At 40.2% G+C, this 22,205-nt stretch overlaps 1 protein-coding gene across 1 annotated transcript in view; it reads left to right on the top strand.

The window, feature by feature from the left end:
- The window catches only part of syngap1b (synaptic Ras GTPase activating protein 1b), a 131,507-nt gene that overhangs the window by 47,009 nt on the left and 62,293 nt on the right, over window positions 1-22,205 (top strand).

Genomic DNA, 22,205 nt, shown 5'->3' with positions numbered 1-22,205 from the left:
TAAAACATAAGGTAATTTAACGCAATCTCTCGTGATGCTTTGCAGAATCTGCTGTGTGCGTTCATGTGTTTTGAAGGAGGCGTGGCTTTGGAGATGCTCTGAAGGGAGGGTGGGATCTCATGCTTTCAAAGCTAACTTGCTATTGCTAGCCACTCTGCAATTGCCTACCTTTAAAGTGTAACTTTATTTATGATTTTCAGCCCGCTTTGTATTTTTACAATATCGGCAGTATATATAAATGAACAAAGTTTACACATTATGTTACCTGGACCGAGAAATTCACATTTATTTGTCAGCAAATGTCCACCAGATTACGCGTTTGACTTTTGACAGGTCCGGGGTATTTGTAAAAAATACTGATTATACTTCCACATTTTTATATCCTCTGCCCACGGACAGTCGGATCGACCGAGGGTTATTAACAGAAAAGTTAGTGTAAGGGTAGGTTCATCACTGAAAATTGTATCGTACTTTGTCTGCTCTTTAAACAGCATTATGGTAAAAATGGAACACTATGGTAACAGCTTTCTTACCTGTACGAGACAGCGTTTCTCTTTGAGTGGAACTGACAGAACGGCAGTTTCTTTCAGTTTTCTTCCACCATTTGGCCTAAAACACTGTTCATGTTTATCCAGTTTGAAATGTTTACTAAAAACACAGAGGTTTTTCAGATTTTTCTGTTTTCAGTTTTTCAGGTTTTTCTGTCGTGGCATTCTCTCAGTATTTACGATTCTTTGCAGCCTTTAGCCACTGTCTACAACGCGCTGGATCCTTCCCTTGAATCCGAAAACAACTCACTCCCGCTAAACATTTACTCTTTGAATTCTTGCACCTGGGAACAATACAAGTCGACACCATTATGACTAAAAGTTTGCTAAGAAGCAAAACTTCAGCAGCCAAGTTTTATTGAGAGCCCATTTTGCCAGTGGTGAAGTACCCCTTTTAATATGCACTAAATTTGCATACATTTCCAGAACAGAAATCTAAACATTGGATAAAGCCAGTTTCAAAATTCTTTTTTTCATGTTGTTGTTTTTTTATTCAGTCAAATGTTTTTTTTATATAAGGGATTTTTATTACTCCATAAATCAATCTGTCTACAGCCAGAAAGAAAGAAAGAAAGAAGAAAAAAAAAAAAAAAAAAAATATATATATATATATATATATATATATACTGTATATATATATACAGTGAGGAAAATAAGTATTTGAACACCCTGCTATTTTGCAAGTTCTCCCACTTGGAAATCATGGAGGGGTCTGAAATTGTCATCGTAGGTGCATGTCCACTGTGAGAGACATAATCTAAAAAAAAAAAAAACAGAAATCACAATATATGATTTTTTAACTATTTATTTGTATGATACAGCTGCAAATAAGTAATTGAACACCTGTCTATCAGCTAGAATTCTGACCCTCAAAGACCTGTTAGTCTGCCTTTAAAATGTCCACCTCCACTCCATTTATTATCCTAAATTAGATGCACCTGTTTGAGGTCGTTAGCTGCATAAAGACACCTCCCAGAACTACACGGGAGGAGCTGGTCAATGACCTGAAAAGAGCTGGGACCACCGTTTCCAAGGTTACTGTTGGTAATACACTAAGACGTCATGGTTTGAAATCATGCATGGCACGGAAGGTTCCCCTGCTTAAACCAGCACATGTCAAGGCCCGTCTTAAGTTTGCCAATGACCATTTGGATGATCCAGATGAGTCATGGGAGAAAGTCATGTGGTCAGATGAGACCAAACTATAACTTTTTGGTCATAATTCCACTAAACGTGTTTGGAGGAAGAAGAATGATGAGTACCATCCCAAGAACACCATCCCTACTGTGAAGCATGGGGGTGGTAGCATCATGCTTCGGGGGTGTTTTTCTGCACATGGGACAGGGCGACTGCACTGTATTAAGGAGAGGATGACCGGGGCCATGTATTGCGAGATTTTGGGGAACAACCTCCTTCCCTCAGTTAGAGCATTGAAGATGGGTCGAGGCTGGGTCTTCCAACATGACAATGACCCGAAGCACACAGCCAGGATAACCAAGGAGTGGCTCTGTAAGAAGCATATCAAGGTTCTGGCGTGGCCTAGCCAGTCTCCAGACCTAAACCCAATAGAGAATCTTTGGAGGGAGCTCAAACTCCGTGTTTCTCAGCGACAGCCCAGAAACCTGACTGATCTAGAGAAGATCTGTGTGGAGGAGTGGGCCAAAATCACTCCTGCAGTGTGTGCAAACCTGGTGAAAAACTACAGGAAAGTTTGACCTCTGTAATTGCAAACAAAGGCTACTGTACCAAATATTAACATTGATTTTCTCAGGTGTTCAAATACTTATTTGCAGCTGTATCATACAAATAAATAGTTAAAAAATCATACATTGTGATTTCTGGATTTTTTTTTTTTAGATTATGTCTCTCACAGTGGACATGCACCTACGATGACAATTTCAGACCCCTCCATGATTTCTAAGTGGGAGAACTTGCAAAATAGCACTTTCCTCACTGTATATAAAAACAAACAAAAAACCTTTGGTTTCTTACTGAAGTGAAGATCATTCTGGCTCATTTTGACAAAATGGGCTTTAAGGATATGCATTGTAATTGAAATATATGCAAATAGATAAAGTGCTATAAAATAAACACTTACTATTTTCTTTCCATTAGTTTTAAAAAGCACGTTATGAAAAGCCAAAAAGCACAAAATTGACCAGAGTGTGAAAACACAATGTTTTTGCCTATAGTATCTAGCCTTAAAATGTTCTTCAAACTAAGAAAAAAATGTTTCTTCTATGGCATCACTGCAAAACCCCCTTTTGGAACCTTTATTTGTAAGAGTATAGCATGCTGACTCCTGGTGAATAGCACATTCGTGCGAGGTGTTGAACGAGGTGGCCCTCTGCTGATCATCCGAGACTCCTTTCGCAGTTTCCGTGACAACGATTTGGGATTTGCACTGTTTCCGAGAAGGGCTGCCCACAGCTATACGTTCTGATGAACGTGAGCTTTTCTCTGAGCAACACAGGGGCTCCATACCACCATATGCCTTCCAGAAAAAGAGGCCTTAAGGAAAACGAAATATTGAATGGAATTTATCTCAGGAGAATGGTGTAAATTAGCTGACAAGGCATGCTATTTGGGGGTGGGAAGGGGGGTAACGTTCAGTGAACTATAGATTAATTCTTCATTGCATAATGACACAGTGACCTATTTTGTACTGTCTTTTCCTGTGGTTTCTGCTTAATTTGCACATGTGTAGACTTTCAGGATGAGACTATTTAGCTCTGTTCCACACTTTAGTGAGCAGCCTCGCTGTCTAAACACTGCAAAACCTGTTTTCTTAATTAGTGCTCTATATAAAAATCCTCAAAACGGGCGGCACGGTGAATCAGTGGGTAGCACTGTCGCCTCATAGCAAGAAGGTCCCCAGGTTCGAAGCCCAGCTGAGCCAGGAGTCCTTTCTTTGTGGAGTTTGCATGTTTTTTTCATTAACTGTTTTATTTCTGTCTTTGAGTATTTACATTTACATCAACTCTCCACCATTTTGTATTTTTTTTCTTACTTGCAAAGGTTGATGTAGCTTTTATTTGTTGCTTTACTGGTTAGTTTTTTTTGGTAGTTAAAGGTGAAATGTGTAATTCTGGTGCCCCTAGCACTAAACAAAATTGCAAATATAATTTTCAAACACATTACCTTTGCCCTAAGCAAACAGATAATTGATTAAGCTAGAAATTGACATGAAAAAGCACCTAAATAAACTGAGCAACATTGTGTTACCACACCACATAGAAAGTGTTTTAACATAAAATAAATTACTCTCTTCTCCTTTAAGAATTATTTGGCTTTAAGCAACTAAGTATGGTCAGAAGCTATTTGCTAGGTTGCCCTCCAAAGAATTAATTGAAAGGGAAATTCTGAAAGCATCGGTCCGCATGGTTGAAGTTTGTCTTTGGATGTAGAGTACTTTCACTGATGCAGTCAATTTTTTTATTTTTTTTATTTTATTTTATTTATTTTTGCTGCCTTGGGCGTTAGAATTAATTGAAGACTAAGTAATAAACAAGCACTTCAAGCTTTGGGTTAATGTTGGTTGTTAATTGCAATTTGCATTTGTAAGCAAATCACCAATGCAATTGCTCTTATGCGGCGAAATCCAAGAAGGTTTGTCCAGATCCAGGCCATAAAATCGGCCTCAAGGTAGTGTTAATTTATTAATAGTAGAAAATTTTATCTGCTATGTGACATCTATGTGAGAGAATTTTTGTAAGTGCTGCAAATCACTTGCTGTTGTTGGTTAGAATGGATCTAAAATGCCTTTTGGTCTTTTGGATAATAAAAATAATAATTCACCCAAAAATGATTTACTCCCCCTCATGTACTATTTCTTTCTTCTGCAAAACCAGAGATGTTCCTTCTGCTGGAGCTCTTCAATCTCATTTGTGCTTGTGTGTAATTCAAAATGTCAAAATGGACACAAATTACACAAGGTTTTGTCTTCACCACTTTAATTATGATCTATTCTTCACACAAATCTTACATATGAGTTCAAATGACTTTTATGGACTACATTTATGGCGCTGTTGTGGTATTTTAAGGTATAAATACTTTAATTGAGTTGTAAAATGCAGCTCAGACATTTCAAAGATCTTTTTTTTTTTGACGGCCAAGAAGAATTTAATATGGCTTTGGAACCACTTGAGGATGAGTAAATGATGACAAAATGTTCATTTTCAGCCTTAAATAAATAATACTGTTAATAGTTAAATTAAATTTCATAGCACATACTGTAAGGAATTTCATCTTGACAAAAACCCAACTTGACAGTACAGCACTGGCTATGAAAATAGTTCTAGGCTAAAGGAATTACTGTGATGTGGCGAGATATATAGTCACATGAGAAAATGAGTCACATTAATGAATAAAATTCGCTTTATTTGGGATGGCAGAGCATATTGCTCTCAGCTAGCTAACTAACAGCGTGTGACTGGGCAAAGAATTTGAGACAAGGCATTTGTGTTTTATGCAGATGTCTTCATCAGAGTGCACTAAAGGAGTACACTTTTAAAGGGATAGTGCATCCAAAAATGACCGTTTTGTCATTATTTACTTATACTCATGTTGTTCCAAACCTGTATGCTGTAATTTCGAAGAATCTATATACAGTTTTTTTCCTATACAATGATGTTCAGTGAACATCTTAATGCTAAATGTTATTTTATTCATAAAATAAATACAAATAAAAGGAATAAATGAAATTCACCGTTTACTATATTGAGATTACTCTGTATTGATTGTGTTCTACTAAGATTTTCAATCATAAAGAAAGAACAAAAACAAACATATACACACACACACACACACACACACAATTTTACTCAAATTAACTTAGACAATTAATGTGGTTCAGATAACATAATATTTTGAGTTTCTATTTATTAAACCAATCTGCTTCATTTTATTAACTCAAATTTTTAATTTCAATAAACTCAATTACCTGGTTTTCAGGCAACCAGGTAACTTTTTTAAGTTAAACCAACAAAAAATTTTTTATATATATATATATATATATATATATATATATATATATATATATATATGTTTTAGCGTGCATGCATTTAATTAATTAAAAGTAACAATAAAGGCATGTATAATATAACAAAAGATTTTAAATAAATGCTGCACATAAATTAAGCAGCAGAACTGTTTTGATAATAAAACTGTTTTGATAATAATAATAAGAATAATTGAGCAACAAATCAGTTCATTAGAAGGATTTCTGAAGGATCATGTGACACTAAAGACTGGAGTAATGATGCTGAAAATGTAGCTTTGTCTACAGGAATGAATTACTTTTCAAAATATATTAAAATGGTTTAAATATTTCATAGTATTAGTGTTTTTATTGTAATTTTAATCAAATAAATGTAGTCATGGTTAGCATAAGAGACTTCTTTCAAAAACATAAAAAAACTTATTGTCCCCAAACTTTTGTGCATATTCAAATAATGAGAATGTATTTTTTTTTTCTGAACTATTCATTTTTGTCTTCATTACACACCCAAGTATGAAGGTGTATATTAAATAGTCTTTGCTTGCGCTATTTTCGGCAGGGGAACATCATAACAAGCACATTCTGTGCTTGTTTTTGAATCAGATTGCTGAGATCACAGCCATAATCTTACTCCCGATGTGAGTTTTATGCGCTCAGAGTTCATGCTTTAGTTAAAAAAGTAGTGCTACATAGTGCAATATCTTGTCAGAAACTGCACTTACATTTGTACAGATTCTCCCAGTGATTAGCTTTCTGTCTCTCTTCCTGTTTCTAGAGAGACTTCATTTCATTTTCCAATATTTCATTTAATGGAAACATTTCTTTGTACCTGCAGGATGCCAAAGGCGAGACTACAGTTTAGTCAGGCCTGTTCTCTTTTGTTCACCCTTTTTTCCCCTGTTCTTCACACACATGAAACTATGTGAATTATTGATTCAGAGCATGGGCATGCAGTTTTTCTTCAGACAGAAAGAACATCATGCTGTGTCTTCGCAGTGCCATGAATCTCTGTGCGGACGTTGGGTTGTAATGCTGAATAAATGCTGTGCTCGCCTGTATTCCCTGTGGCAGAGGGTCCACCTCCCCTTGTGCCTTCATGTCACGTCGCTATCATCGTATTTACAAGATGAACGCACCACAATGTCGTGTAAGATTTTCTGTAAGCTTTGACTCTCTGAGTTGGTTTCAATTAGAGAGTCATTGTGGGAGCAATTGTGCTGGGGTCATAATATGTTTTTAATAGTTTGTGTGGATTTTGTGTACAGTTCATGAAGAGTACTAATTATTTATCTATTATTAAGTTTATGAGCTGGCATGCTTGTGCGACGAAAATACATTTCATACCCTAATGGAATATTATAGTATTACTTTTAGATTCCTACTTGAGTAAAGTACAAAATAACATTTTTTTTAATATATCAAGTAAAAGTGCTGAATTATTAAAACTATAGTTTGCCAGACTAGTATCAAGACTTTTTTATGACTATAGTATTTTTAATATTTTAAATGTACAAGAAAATGACTATAAATATATTGCTAATATTAAAATACTTACTATTAAATACTAAATTAATACTAAATGTAATAGTATATTAAATACTATTAAAATACTAAACATTTATATTATTAAATATTTACACAGATATATTTAAATTACAAAAAATTTAAATATATTTTCAACATGTTGTAGTTATATATTTTCAAAATCTGTTTGCAATTTAAATATATTTATATTACCCAAAATATATTTTCATATTGTACTTTTTTTTTTAGTTTCTCCTATTATTTTAGTATCATTGAAAAACGTCTCGGTTACGTATGAAACCCTCGTTCCCTGAGTAGGGAACGGAGACGTTACGTCAGTGACTTACAGAAGTGGGGGTTTTGCTTAGAAGCCTATCACCTTCGAGTTTTAGAAAACGAGCCAATGGCATGAAAATGCCTTGGGTCTGCGGAATTTGCATGCCGCGACTCCACCCCACCGCGTGGGTATAAACGGAGGAGCGGTGGCAATCTCGCATTATGTTTCCTCGCTGAGGAGTCGAGACTGAACTCCAGGCTATTCCAGCGGTACAGCGATTGTGGCAGAGGAACCCTTTCGTACGGTCACTACGAGTTATGTCAGTGACTGACGAAAATGGGGGTCCCAGTATAATCACGCCACATCGGCTGTCTTCCAGTGCCCTGCGCAAGACTGAGCCCCCTGTCGTGAGACTAGCACGGACAAAGGGCTAGGCTTAACGCAAGAATACCGAGGTACACTGGGTAACATATCCCAGGAGGAACATGTAAAACAATGCCTACCCGTAGGGAGGACTTAGAATACACATATGACCCGAGTACGGGATGCATATGGAAGACTCAGAGGTATGCAGCCCGCAGGGTGGAATGTTTCAACCTCGAGAGAGAGGGAAAACACAAGCTCGAAGGAGACTTACCGTGGAAATACACATGTGGGGGTCACCCAACGGGGGAACCATGCACGTGGAACACCTAGCCAATCATGAGGGCTGAGCAACCGGGCAGCACTCTGGTGACGGCATCATCAGTGTAGGAGGAACTCAGGGTCTTGGAAGGAAGAACTCATCTGAGTGAAATAGCGCACGCATCCAGTCCGTGGAGTGGAATGGCGCAGCAAGTGATGACACCACCTGGTTCACCACCTGATCTCTGAACGGAGTGGTGGAAACCTTTGGCACGTATCCAAGATCACGTGAGAGTTGGCTGGCCCGAATTCCAGGCACGTTTCGTCAACCGAATGCCTGCAGGTCCCCTACCCTCTTGATGGAGGCCAAAGTGGTCAGGAGCGCTGTCTTCATGGACAGGAACTTAAGTTACACTGACTGCAAAGGCTCAAAGGGAGCTCTCTGCAGGGCAGATAGCACCACTGCAAGGTCCCAAGAGGGTACAAGAGGAGAGTGAGGAGGATTTATTCTCCTCGCTCCTCTAAGGAACCTGATGACCAGGTCATGCTTCCCCACAGAGACTTACCTTCAACTGCACTGTGATGTGCGGCGATAGGGGCAACATACACTTTGAGGGTGGAGGGAGACAGCCTTCGTTCCAACCCCTCTTGCAGGAAGAAAAGCATGACACTGATTGAGCATTTTCTGGGGTCTTCTCGGCGAGAAGAGCACCAGGTGACGAAGAGGTTCCACTTCAACGCATGGACATGTCTTGTGGACAAGGCTCTAGCGGAAGTGATGATAGCCACCACCGGAAGTGGTAGGGTACTCAAACCTGCCTCGTCCCTTCCAGAAGCCACACATGTAGGTTCCATAGACTCGCGAGGAGTACTGGTTTGGAGAACCAGGTCCGGGTGGGCCAGTGAGGTGCAACCAAAGTGGCCTGCTCCTCGTCCTCACTGATCTGGCACAGAGTTCGTGCAAGAAGGCTCACTAGGGGAAACGCGGCCAGCTGTGCGCCAGTGCATCCGTGCCGAGCGTGCCCTCGGTCAGGGAGTAAAACAGGCTGCAATGGGAAGAGTCGTGGGAGGCAAACACATCTACCTGTGCGTCACTGAACTGTTCCCAAATCAGCTGAACTGACTCGGGATGGAGTCTCCATTCCCCAGGAAGTGGCTTAAACCGTGAGAGCTCGTCGGCTGCATGGTTCAACTCTCCCGGGATGTGAATGGCTCGAAGCGACCTCAGATGCTTCTGACTCCATAGGAGGAGGTGGCAGGCAAGTTGCGACATATGGCGAGAGCGTAGACCACCTTGTCGGTTGATGTACGCTACTGTCGCGGTATTGTCTGAGCGGACTAGTACATGTTGGTCCTTGAGCAATGCACGGAAGCAGTGTAGAGCCAAACGTACCACCAGCAACTCGAGGCAATTGACATGCCAAAGGCGCTGGGGTCCTGTCCAGGTCCTGACAGCATGTCCACCATCGCTGCAAACCAATCCAACGGACGAACGCATTCGAAAATGCGTTTCGCTGTCAACATCTTGAATGGAAGCCTGTGAAGGGATCGGTTCAAGATGCGCAGGTCCAGGATTGGTTGTAACCCACCGGTCTTCTTGGGTACAATGAAGCAGGTGCTTTAGAAGCCGGACTTCATTTCAGCTGGAGGGACAGTCTCGATTGCACACTTTGCCAGTAGGGTGGCAATGTCCGCACGCATGACAGGGGCATTGCTACCGACCATGGTGTAACGGGCTCCCCGGAAGATGGGAGGAGACCGTGCGAATTGAATCGCGTAGCCGAGCCTGATGGTTCTCGCGACCCAGTGGGACAGGTTGGGAAGCTCTAACCAAGCTCCCAAAAACTGAGCCGGAGGGCGAGCAGCGGGGAGTGGAGAACAAAAGATTCTCCCCTGGCCCTTCACTGGGAGAAGGAGTGGTCCTGCTACCATCTCCTGAAAAGAACTGATTGCCATCTTTGAGCAGCCTGTCTCAGGAGCGCCGTTTGGCCTGGTGTCTGGCAGGCTGCGGGGCTGGAGCGGGCTTGGGCACCTTCCTGCGGCCACCTCCACGGCGCGGCCCCGGTGGAGGCTGCTGCTGGGGCCGGGCGGGAGGGGTGGGAGCCGCAGGAAGGCGCCCTCGGCGGCGAGCGGACTGAGGATTCTGTGCCGACGGCTGGGTGGAGGCAGCAGCAAGCCATCGGAGCAGAATATGCTTAATAGCCTCAGTCTGCTTCTGGGCAGTCGAGAACTGTTGGGCGAAGTCCTCGACCGCGCCGCCGAAGAGGCCAGCCTGGGATATGGGAGAGTTGAGGAAACGGGTTCACTCGGCCTCTCTCATATCGGCCACGTTGAGTCAGAGGTGTCTCTCCTGGACCACGTTCGTGGACATCACCTGGCCGGTCACCTTAGTCGACCAGAGAGTGAGGTCGGTGGTGGCACGCAGCTCATCTAAGAGCAGCTCATCCTGGGTCAGTTCTACCCTTGTGCATGTCCCTGAGCATCCGTGCCTGATAAACCTGCAGGATGGCCATGGCATGTTGACGAAAACCTACAGGCTTTGGAGGGGTGCTTTGGGTTACCACAGGAAGCAGCGCTCTGAGGACACAGTTGCATCACAACAGAGCGTTCAACCGGGGGAACCCCAGTGTACCCTTTGGCCGTGGCCCCATCAAGGGCAGAAAAGGTGGAGGAGGCCGCCAAGCGATCGTGAGAAGACAATGGAGACTTCCAGGACCTCGTGACCTTCTCATGCACTTCTGGGTAGAAAAGTATCGGGGGCGGCCGCTGACGGGAGTCTGCGCTCGCGGCACCCAAAAACCAATCTATACTTGTTTCTTTTTTTTCTTCTTTTTTTTACTGCATGGGGCTATTTGATTTGCTTCATCCTCTTGCTCACATTAAAGGGGCAAAACAACCACACATTGTGACTATAAACACACTGTTTGAGAGACAATCATTTAAAGAGGTTTATTTTGCTTTGTCACGGTGTGAAGGGAAAAATTGCAGCTCGCCGCTTAAAATGTCGATCAGAAGATTCTGCCAGCCATTGCTTTGACAATGGGCTGAACAAGCACACAAACGGTAAACTGTTATCCCACGCGGCTAGCGTTCTCACCTATCAATGTCCGCCTTTCAGCAAATCAGTTAGGGCAAACGACTCAAAGCGGCATTAATATTCATGACCAAAGCCACGTCTGGCACATCCGCTGACAGAACATAAACTTCCTGAGCAGAGAATATGTGAACAACAGAAGAGAAGAAAAGTTTTTTTGAAAAAAAAAGTGTGTTTTTATATTCACAGTTGCACCAGTGTTTCAGGCTGAAATATAAAAACTTTTATAACAAAAATGAGTGACTGAAACTTTTACCACTGATACTGATTGGCATATTTTTTATTCAAAGTTAATACAGTTTTTCTCAGTCGCTTTGGAACATTTCTGGAATCATCCTTAACATTTGCAACCAGTAAGTGCATTTCTCAAAACAAGTGTCTATAAAGTATATTTACTGTATACTGTAAAATGCAAGTAATCTAGCATTACAGTAAGTACAGTGAGGAAAATAAGTATTTGAACACCCTGCTATTTTGCAAGTTCTCCCACTTAGAAATCATGGAGGGGTCTGAAATTGTCATCGTAGGTGCATGTCCACTGTGAGAGACATAATCTAAAAAAAAAAATCCAGAAATCACAATGTATGATTTTTTTAACTATTTATTTGTATGATACAGCTGCAAATAAGTATTTGAACACCTGAGAAAATCAATGTTAATATTTGGTACAGTAGCCTTTGTTTGCAATTACAGAGGTCAAACGTTTCCTGTAGTTTTTCACCAGGTTTGCGCACACTGCAGGAGGGATTTTGGCCCACTCCTCCACACAGATCTTCTCTAGATCAGTCAGGTTTCTGGGCTGTCGCTGAGAAACACGGAGTTTGAGCTCCCTCCAAAGATTCTCTATTGGGTTTAGGTCTGGAGACTGGCTAGGCCACGCCAGAACCTTAATATGCTTCTTACAGAGCCACTCCTTGGTTATCCTGGCTGTGTGCTTCGGGTCATTGTCATGTTGGAAGACCCAGCCTCGACCCATCTTCAATGCTCTAACTGAGGGAAGGAGGTTGTTCCCCAAAATCTCGCAATACATGGCCCCGGTCATCCTCTCCTTAATACAGTGCAGTCGCCCTGTCCCATGTACAGAAAAACACCCCCAAAGCATGATGCTACCACCCCCATGCTTCACAGTAGGGATGGTGTTCTTGGGATGGTACTCATCATCATTCTTCTTCCTCCAAACACGTTTAGCGGAATTATGACCAAAAAGTTCTATTTTGGTTCTCATCTGACCACATGACTTTCTCCCATGACTCATCTGGATCATCCAAATGGTCATTGGCAAACTTAAGATGGGCCTTGACATGTGCTGGTTTAAGCAGGGGAACCTTCCGTGCCATGCATGATTTCAAACCATGACGTCTTAGTGTATTACCAACAGTAACCTTGGAAACGGTGGTCCCAGCTCTTTTCAGGTCATTGACCAGCTCCTCCCGTGTAGTTCTGGGCTGATTTCTCACCTTTCTTAGGATCATTGAGACCCCACGAGGTGAGATCTTGCATGGAGCCCCCGTCCGAGGGAGATTGACAGTCATGTTTAGCTTCTTCCATTTTCTAATGATTGCTCCAACAGTGGACCTTTTTTCACCAAGCTGCTTGGCAATTTCCCCGTAGCCCTTTCCAGCCTTGTGGAGGTGTACAATTTTGTCTCTAGTGTCTTTGGACAGCTCTTTGGTCTTGGCCATGTTAGTAGTTGGATTCTTACTGATTGTATGGGGTGGACAGGTGTCTTTATGCAGCTAACGTTCCTCAAACAGGTGCATCTAATTTAGGATAATAAATGGAGTGGAGGTGGACATTTTAAAGGCAGACTAACAGGTCTTTGAGGGTCAGAATTCTAGCTGCTAGACAAGTGTTCAAATACTTATTTGCAGCTGTATCATACAAATAAATAGTTAAAAAATCATATATTGTGATTTCTGGATTTTTTTTTTTAGATTATGTCTCTCACAGTGGACATGCACCTACGATGACAATTTCAGACCCCTCCATGATTTCCAAGTGGGAGAACTTGCAAAATAGCAGGGTGTTCAAATACTTATTTTCCTCACTGTATATAGTATAACGGTATAATGAACATTGTCTGACACGGACAAGGTTGTTCTCCCAGCATTCGGCTGTATAACTTTAGACTCGTAAGGTCATGATTGAGAATATGGTAGTGGCCCTTATTACATCAGAAACATGCTTACGTCCTTGGCCTCTTCTACCACTTCGTCTGTTTTGCCTCCCTACCCTTCCATAACGCATCATTACTCCTCTTCTTCTTCCTGACTGTTGACCCTGTTTGTTTCCTTGTTGTTCTTCCATTATCAGAATTTGTCTGTCTATACTTGCCAAATGAAGGTTCATGAGATGCACCTGGTTAATCTTTGGTTGATCTAATACTTTACCTTTCCCTTCATTAGTGATATTCAAGATTCAAAGTCTGAGAGATGTACAGAAAATATGCTTGACAGTTTATGACAACTAGTTCAAGTTGACGTTGACGTTGTTATAATACATTGACATAAGCAATTGATAATGTAATAAACAGCAGATAATTGTACATAATCAATTGCATGAATGTACCAAAGCATTTGCAATTTGTTCAAAAAAATGAGAAATTGCTTTTATGATGTGCACAAATGACTAGATAATGTGGAGGATGAACAAGTAGTTTTGAGAATTTCAGTTGTGATCTGAGAAATGCTCCAAAGCGACTGAGAAAAATGTTAATATCTTCAAGGAATAGCATATTTTTCTGGAATGTTGTGGAGTCAAAATTTAAAGTAAAAACTTTATTTTACAATAGTAACAGAGTAATAATACTTAATGTCTACCATAGATAAAGGATTAAGTACACACCTAATGCATATTATAGATAGATGGATGGATAGATAGATAGACATACTTAAATACAGACATAGATACATACATAGATATAATTTAATAAATTAACTTCTGTGGATCAGGGTGAAAGAACACTTAATTTCCCAAAATCCATTATCTATATGGAATTTCTTTGAATTACAATTCAAATTCCTCTTCCTGTCATTCCAGTTCAAATGCAAGATGTAAGATGTAACCGATTCATTTTAAATTACAGCTCATGAATTAAAATGGAGTCAATTCTTCAGTTGTGAATTTTCTGCTAAGATAATGACCGCCTGGCTCTGCATCTCTGGATTTAACGCCCCTTTGCACGGCCCGACCTTCATTTCTCTGGCACAAAGAGGACGCCACACTCCCTTTCTGTTTGCACGCTCCCCCTTGGACATTTTAGACCTTCTTTGAATTGTATTTTGTAATATAATATAAATTATGTGTGCCTGGCTCCTTTTCCAGACACATCTTTTACTGTAAAGTGTGAGTAAAATTTTGAATGATTACAGATGCAACATATATTGATTATACAAAACTACGGGCTGAAATAATCCCTGACATCTACGGCTCCCCAAAAGGCAGAGGTCATCCAAGGCCACGCAATTCATTTTCAGTGCTGTTGTTTTTGTGGTTCTGCTCCAGTGCTGTTGCCTCATATGTTCTGTCATATGAAATATGCAACAGGCATATCATGGTGCCAGTGTGTCCGGAGGCCAAAGCATTGATATCTAGAGATCTACCACAAAAAAATTATAACGCTGACTAGTATTGATTTCTAGGAATGATCACACTGATTTTTGTGGCATATGACAATGTAGATGCATTGAATGATTATCAGAAAGTGATCACACACAGATGCATCATTAATCATCATTTTGAATGCAACTTCTAAATAATATTTATATTAGATATTCATGTTGCACAATTCTCTATGGGCCCTATTTTAACGATCTGAAACGCAAGTATCAAACACGAAACACAAGTAACTTTGTGGGCGGATCTCGGGCGCTGTTGCTATTATACCAGTGGGATAAATGACTCTTGCGCCCGACGCAAATCTAAAATGGGTTGGTCTGAAGTAGCTACATAGGTGTGGTTTGGGTTTAACCAGGGTTTAACGTGAAATAAACCAATCAGAGCATCATCTCACATTCCCTTTAAGAGCAGGCGCGTTTGTTCCATGGCGGATTGCTATTATAACGGCGGATTTGCCAGGCGCACGCCAGGAGCAGTTCACAGCCGAGACTGACGTTCTCGTCAGGGCCGTAAAAGACAGAGAAGTGACATTGTATGGGACGCCCTTAAAATAGCATCTGAACGCGCCACTGAAAACACGCCACTGACTTTAGACTAGATTTTTCTAGTGGCGGAATTGTTTTCTGGAGCTGCAAAATAGCACCAGGGAACGTTTGCGCCGGAACACGCCGCCTCTTTTCGCTGAACGCCCCCGGGAGTGCAAGTTCATTCCCTAATTTACCGACGTGCGTCTGTGGAGGGAAAAGTCCACTGTGCGTCGGGTGCAAAATAGGAATGATTCATGCGTCGGTGTACAAACATAGGTGCAAGATAGGGCCCATAGTCTGATAAGTTTGTAATGATGGAATAGGCCTATTTAAGAAAGCCTAAAGGCTGATTGTGTACTTTTAGAGGACATGCTTGTCTCTTAAGGGGCTTTCGCACCGGAGGAACCTTTTCATAGTTCCTAGAACTATTGGCGGAAGTACCCGGATTTTGGCGCGTTCTCACCGCAGGAACTAGGAACTATTTTAGTTCTAGAAACTCTATTGGAGGAATTAATTTAGCTCCTACTTCAGAGTAGGGTCTAAACAAGCACTATACAAACTGTCCGTGACGTTAGTGTTCGCTGATTGGCCGAACGCACGCAAAACACCAGTACCCGCCATTTTTAAAAAGGCTGTGTAAACAAACAGATTAGCCTATATATTTACTCCACAAACTAACTCTACGAACATGGAAAACAGTGATAGATGGGCCTCTTAACCTTTACGCTGAGGAGAAAATCCAACGCAACTTTGAGGGGACCAAGCGAAACATGATTATGTATTTGTGTTGCCTTTGGCTTGCTCAGTTGGGGATATTTGGGGATATTTAATTTACTTAATCAATCAACAATACTATTGATCAGCATTACCAAACGTGGACGTTTTCCACTAGAAACAAACATTGATGTATTGTTTTAATTTAATACTGTGAAGCTGCTTTGATACAATCTGTATTGTGAAAAGCGCCATATAAATAAACTTGACTTGACTTGACTTGACTTATTTCAGCTAGCATCACTGGACATCAACCACACGGCATACACTACTAACTTTTCATTACAGTCTACTTTCTATGTATAACAGTTCTATCTAATAACATACAGTATTAGACAGGACTGTTAGACAGATCGTAAACTATAATGAACACGGAGAATGCAAGCACTGTTTGTTTGCTCAGGCTCTGGCGTTCTGACATTTTGACTAATGGGTCAAAATGGCTACTGCTGTAGCTTTGCTGTTTTATGACCATCATATTGAGGAATTAAGTCCTTCAAGTGGTTTGTTTTGTTTAATAGTTACCAGTGTTCAATTAAAGGTTGTTATGCAAAAAGAACTTAAAGCCATCTCTTAAAATATCCACTCAGTGCTCCGTGAAGGCTTGATGTCATGACTTAATTGATGCAGTGAGTTGGTTTTAACTTACTGACAAGCATCATCATACTGCCGACGAGACTTGCTAGGTTTAGAGTTTCTAGAGTGTCACCAAGTGCAAAAAGCGTGGGTGGTAGTATCTTTTGACGCGACTGACCTGGGTTTCCGAATGCATTCTTCTCCCTTTACTCATTGTTTATCAGCTCGGAGAGAAGTTTATTTTAAATTAAAATTAAGAAAACATTTGAAAAGGGAAATAATTTGCCTGATTGGTATTTACTAGTGGAAATAAAGTGTTTAATTGGTAGGGTAGGGGTAGGTGTAAGGGAGGGCTTTAGGGATTGGGACAATGTCCCAATAAATAAGCTTCACTTTACGATTTTACTAAATATAATAATCACATACACTTAATATGTTGTTATTCATGCATACTATTTTATAATATAGTACTACAATACACTCAAATAGTATCTATAGGTTAAATAGAGTCTATTTCAACTATTTACACTTAGTGCAAGAAAATACTGCTATTTTTCACTTAGTGTAAAACGCATCTATCACTATTTGCGCTTAGTGCAAATATAGCTGCTGCCTTTCTTTATTGTTCCATCTGAACATTTCTTGTTAAATTGAAGTGATAAGGAATTCCACATTGCTTATTCACCAAACCCTGAGTTAAAAATTACTAAAAAGCATACTATCATGCTATTGCATATTGTATAGCAGGGGTTTTCAAAGTCAAAGACAGTGGACCTCCCTTCTAAAACAATATACCTGAATCTCCTCCCTCCCCCATCATAAATTACATATACACAGATTCTTAACACAAGTATGAAAGATATAAGAGCAGTGAATTATTTTTTTGCTGTTGTTTAATTAACATTAATGACAGACAGCAGCTGGCAGGCCTATATGAGACTGCTGTCACTTTAAGACCTTATGCATGGATCCAGTATAAGCGTAATTTCGCTGCTGGACTGTTTCAGTTTAGACATAACTGACTGTTTACATGAATACTCACCAAGACGGGCATTTTGACACATAAGCGTGAGTATTTGACTGTTCAAGAGCAATATTAAATTCTACTAAATAGAAAGTTAAATAAATTCAGTACTCATGCGCTTCGGATGCGCCACCGAAAGCCACCTGTCAGTAACCAATTCAGTTCTCTATCGCGGTTAATTGTGCTTTTAATAACTCATTATCAAGCACAACCTGCTGAAGGAAGGATTTCAATCCGTTTGAGCCATCAGTCTGATTATAAACCGTTCATTTTAGCATACTAAACTTCTAGTCTTAGTTTTTCTGCAATACTGCGCATTTTCATTATGCGTAAAATACTGTATGACCTACTACATTTATCAGAATAAGCAGTAATAGAGCACACTGTATTGGTTACTGTGTCCTACAATGCAATGCACTCAACCTAACCATTCTTTGCAGTTTGAATAAATGAATGACTGAATTGGAAGTGATATCATTTTAACATTTCTTATTTATATCAGAGTGATTTGGGACACAGCAGTCTCAGTGCAGGCACTTAGCCAAACTTTTTGATGTCATTACCAATACAGTTCACTGGAAGTTGCGACCAAAGTTTGCTAACAATGCTTTTGCATATCATATTGAGTATCATATTTGAACATGATAAAAAAAAAAAAAAAAAAAAAATGATGTATGGATGGATGATCAAGTAACCCCAAGTTTCTTCAGTCCAGTAAGTATTCATCTTGAATATTACTACAATCTAAAAGTTATTCTTACATTTACTTAAATATCAGTAAAGATTTCACACCATAAAGACACGTACCACATCCTGAATATTATACAGTAGGCATTACAGGGTTAATTATAATAATAGTAATATGTAATATTTCTCAATAATTTTTCAATAAATGTATTTACATGATCAGCTAAAACAGGACAACATGACAACCATTTCCAATCAGGCAACAAACCCTTTCAGGGGGCTTGAATCTTGGACAATACTGGTTTATGGTGGCAGGACACATATACAAATGTGCCAAAGGGGTCTGTGCCCACCCCCGTACTACCTGTCCCAGTACTTTAATATTCTGACTGTACACTCAAAATGATGCACTTTCCCCATCACCAAAAAGTACATACTTTTAGTGCATAGTATAAGCAGGCGAATCGGGCCGCAGCCTGCAGTCTCTCCAGCTGCCTTCCTCTATCATGGAGACTAGAGCCATTACTGCTCTAAATGATGATGTGCTCGCAGCACTGCGGCCCCGCTAGTGCAGATCCTTTCCGAGAGGGTGGGGAGTGGAAAGGCTGTCAGGGTACAGCTTGCCGCCGATATCTTTTTTCTTCAGAATCACTGTGCAAAAGGCTGCACGAGAATCGCTCTCACACTCTGTCACTGCGGGTGTCGAGCGACATGCCAAAACAGATTAATGCGTGTGACAATTATTGTGTGTGCACGATGATGTCGCTGTTTTGCATCAGTTGTGTATCATTAAGTGTGCAAGTAGAAGGCAACCCAAAACAAGCATGCGTGCATTTGTGTGTTCACACGTGCATATGCATGGAACAGCAAGTTTATACAACAGTCTTGGCGCAGGGCCTATCCAGGTGGCACTGTGTACGCTTCATGTGCGTCCTCATTTCAGCATCATTCCTCTCGCTCACACTGACGCCAGTTTTCTGCTGGTCTGTTTATCCTGTCTTATCTCGGCTGTCACATAAAACCTGCTTCCTGCTTGTCACCTTTTTTACTAAATGTCAACATGAAATCAAAGTTGACCCTGTTTACTTTCATGTAGAGTATGCATGCTCCTTTTTTTTGCACAATATAACGGTACCATATTGGTTGTCGGCCGATATTGGAGAGTACTGTTCGTAAAACAATATGATATTGGTTTTTCAATTATGCATGCTCATTTAACAATGTACATATTTTGCCATTATTTAATGCACTATTAAAGTTAATCTTTAAAAACGCTTTTTTTAATAACACTTTGAACTTAGAATGAACAATACTTCTTCAGCATTCTTAGTTAATCTCAACATTTATTAATATTTTTTTAAGATCATAAATTTCATCTGTTAACATTATTAATGCACTTTAAACTAACATGAACATTTTTATTAACTAGCATTAACAAAGATGAATAAATCCTGCAAAAATATATTGCTCATTGTTAGTTCACGTTATTTAATGCATAAACTAATGCTAACAAATTACACCTTATTGCAAAGTGTTACCTTGTAATCTTTAGCAAATCTCTAAATAAATATAAATTTTTCATACTGTATTGTTGTGAATCCAAAATTCACTTGTAGCATTTAAAATGATATCTGTCATGACAACTCTCTGAGTGATTGGCATGGTAATGGATATGACAATGTTGTAAGTTTGGTCTTGGCGGAATAGATCTGCTACGCTGCTGCTGTTATTGCTGCGGCAGAGCAAGTACGGGATCTGTTACTGCCAATACATACACGACACGCTGCTGTGAGCAAGTAAGACATGCTGCTGCTGTACAATATAAAGTACACGAGTTACCCGTAGCAGATCTATACAGGTGGAGCTGGGGAAGGTGGAGGGTTTCTGAAACCACGCTGGACTGCTAAGGCAAATGCTACCTAAGTATTTGAAGGTTGAGCAGCGAGCTCATTGGCTACTGAATACGGCAGGAACCAATCAGCTGCGCCATATAGATAATGATGTGATTATGAACAGGTGAGTAGAAGGACCTATTAGCCTGCACCATCTAGAGTTTCATGCCAGAACTTTGTTTTTATTTGAAAGAGAAACATTTATATGTGTAAGTACATATATTCTGTTTTTTAAGGAGAAACATTTACACAATGAATTACATATGTATATTCTACAATACAGTACAATGTCCATTCACACAAAACAAAACTGTAGAGAAAAAAAATTACAGTATCTGGTTGATTCAAGTTTTTGCTTTTTGAACATGTTGCTATATTAAATTAGTACAGAGAGATACACGAGGGGGAGAATCATTAAAATTATAGAGTTTTTTTGTTAGTGATTCATTAAATCATTAATTCAAAAACAGAATCGACTCAGAATCGAAACATTGACTCTGATTTGTTCAAAAAACAAGTAGGGGTGATTTCAGGTAAATTGGGACACTGTTTTGCCATTGAGATGACGAGAAAAATGACCCAAATTATCCTGAATTAACCCCTAACTGTCTTTGTGGGTGATTCATGAAATCATTCACAAATCAAAAGCACAGATTTTTTCAGTAATGCCAGTATGTGTTTTGCTCTAAGATATGCAACTGTTCGTTTACAATTTATCTGGTCAGTGGCCATAATTGAACTTCAACCTGGGGCTATAGTGGACTTTTCAGCAGTATCGATGAGTTCCTCTCTTTTAATATACCTGTCACTTGCAGTTGCCTCAAATCGGTTGTCGATTGTGTCATGTAGTTAGATTTTAGCAGCCGTAGTAATGCCTGTCATCTTCTTCATTATCATTTTGTTTGTCTCGAACTGATTTTAAATGACGGTCACAGTCGAAGGCATAAAAACCACAAAGAAATGTGTGCAAATGTCAGGAGTAATAATGTCCTCTCCATGTGGCTTGGCAAAGGTCAAGATCTGTTCTCTTATTGGCCAGTCATTCACACAGGAATTCAGTTTGGTCATGCAAGCGTCCGATTCCTTCTCCCTCGGAGCGATGGCATCAGTAGGGACCTCGATATGAGACCGAGAATGCAGGAGGGCTGAACTGACACAAACAAGTGTCCTTTGAGAGAAAGTAATAAAACCTGTGCTGGTTGAGGTGTTTAGTTGCCTGATTGTCCCTTCGGCATTTTGCAGAGAGCTTGTTTGCTAGGATTCAAAATAAGTACCAAATGCAGTCATGTCTGATTAGCAGAAGGAAAAAAAAAGGCTAGTTACATAATCCAGCAATGCACCTTTTCACAGAGAAAGAGATTACATTAGTGTCGCAACCATGACAGGGTGGTGGAGGAAGAAAGAACACATAATGTTTGATGTATGAATGTAGTTTCCATATGAACAGCGTGTGTGGGGGGGCTCTGGATTTTATACATTAGCTTTCACAGTTGAAGGAGCTGTTGATGAGATTTTAAGTATATATTTTTACTAATTGTTTGTGGTTATCTGATGTCACTTAATGGTCACATGTATGGCATGGTAATGTCAGGGTTATATTCAGTGTTCCTGTGTTTGGTGCTTTGGTTACTTGATCAGTTACACCTGTTGCTCATTTTGTTTATTAGTTTTGCCCATTTAAGCCCTGTTTTTAAGTTTTGTTCTGTTCACTGTCCGTTATTGTCGCTTTATGCTAGGTAGTTCAGTTCATGTCTAAGAGTTTATTCCTGAGACTTTTAAATAAGTTCTTGTAAATAAAGTTAAGCTGCTGCGATTAGATCTTTGCATCTTTGCAACCTAACCGTGACAGAATAACGGACTTAACTTGGATCTAGCGGCAGCAAAAAGAATCCACCTCCTCTCACAGGTGAACCAGTCCCAGAGAGGCTCATACAGGCGTTTCTGGACCGTTGCCATCGCGTCCATTATGATGACGACTGCCTGTGTGTGCTTTTCCGGACAAGCCTCAACGTGGAGACGAGAGCGCGTTTGCCGGAAATGA

Source organism: Abramis brama (genome assembly GCF_963993115.1).
Source record: "Abramis brama genome assembly, chromosome: 17".
Taxonomy (NCBI): domain Eukaryota; kingdom Metazoa; phylum Chordata; class Actinopteri; order Cypriniformes; family Leuciscidae; genus Abramis; species Abramis brama.
This window is presented reverse-complemented; position numbering and strand designations above follow the sequence as displayed.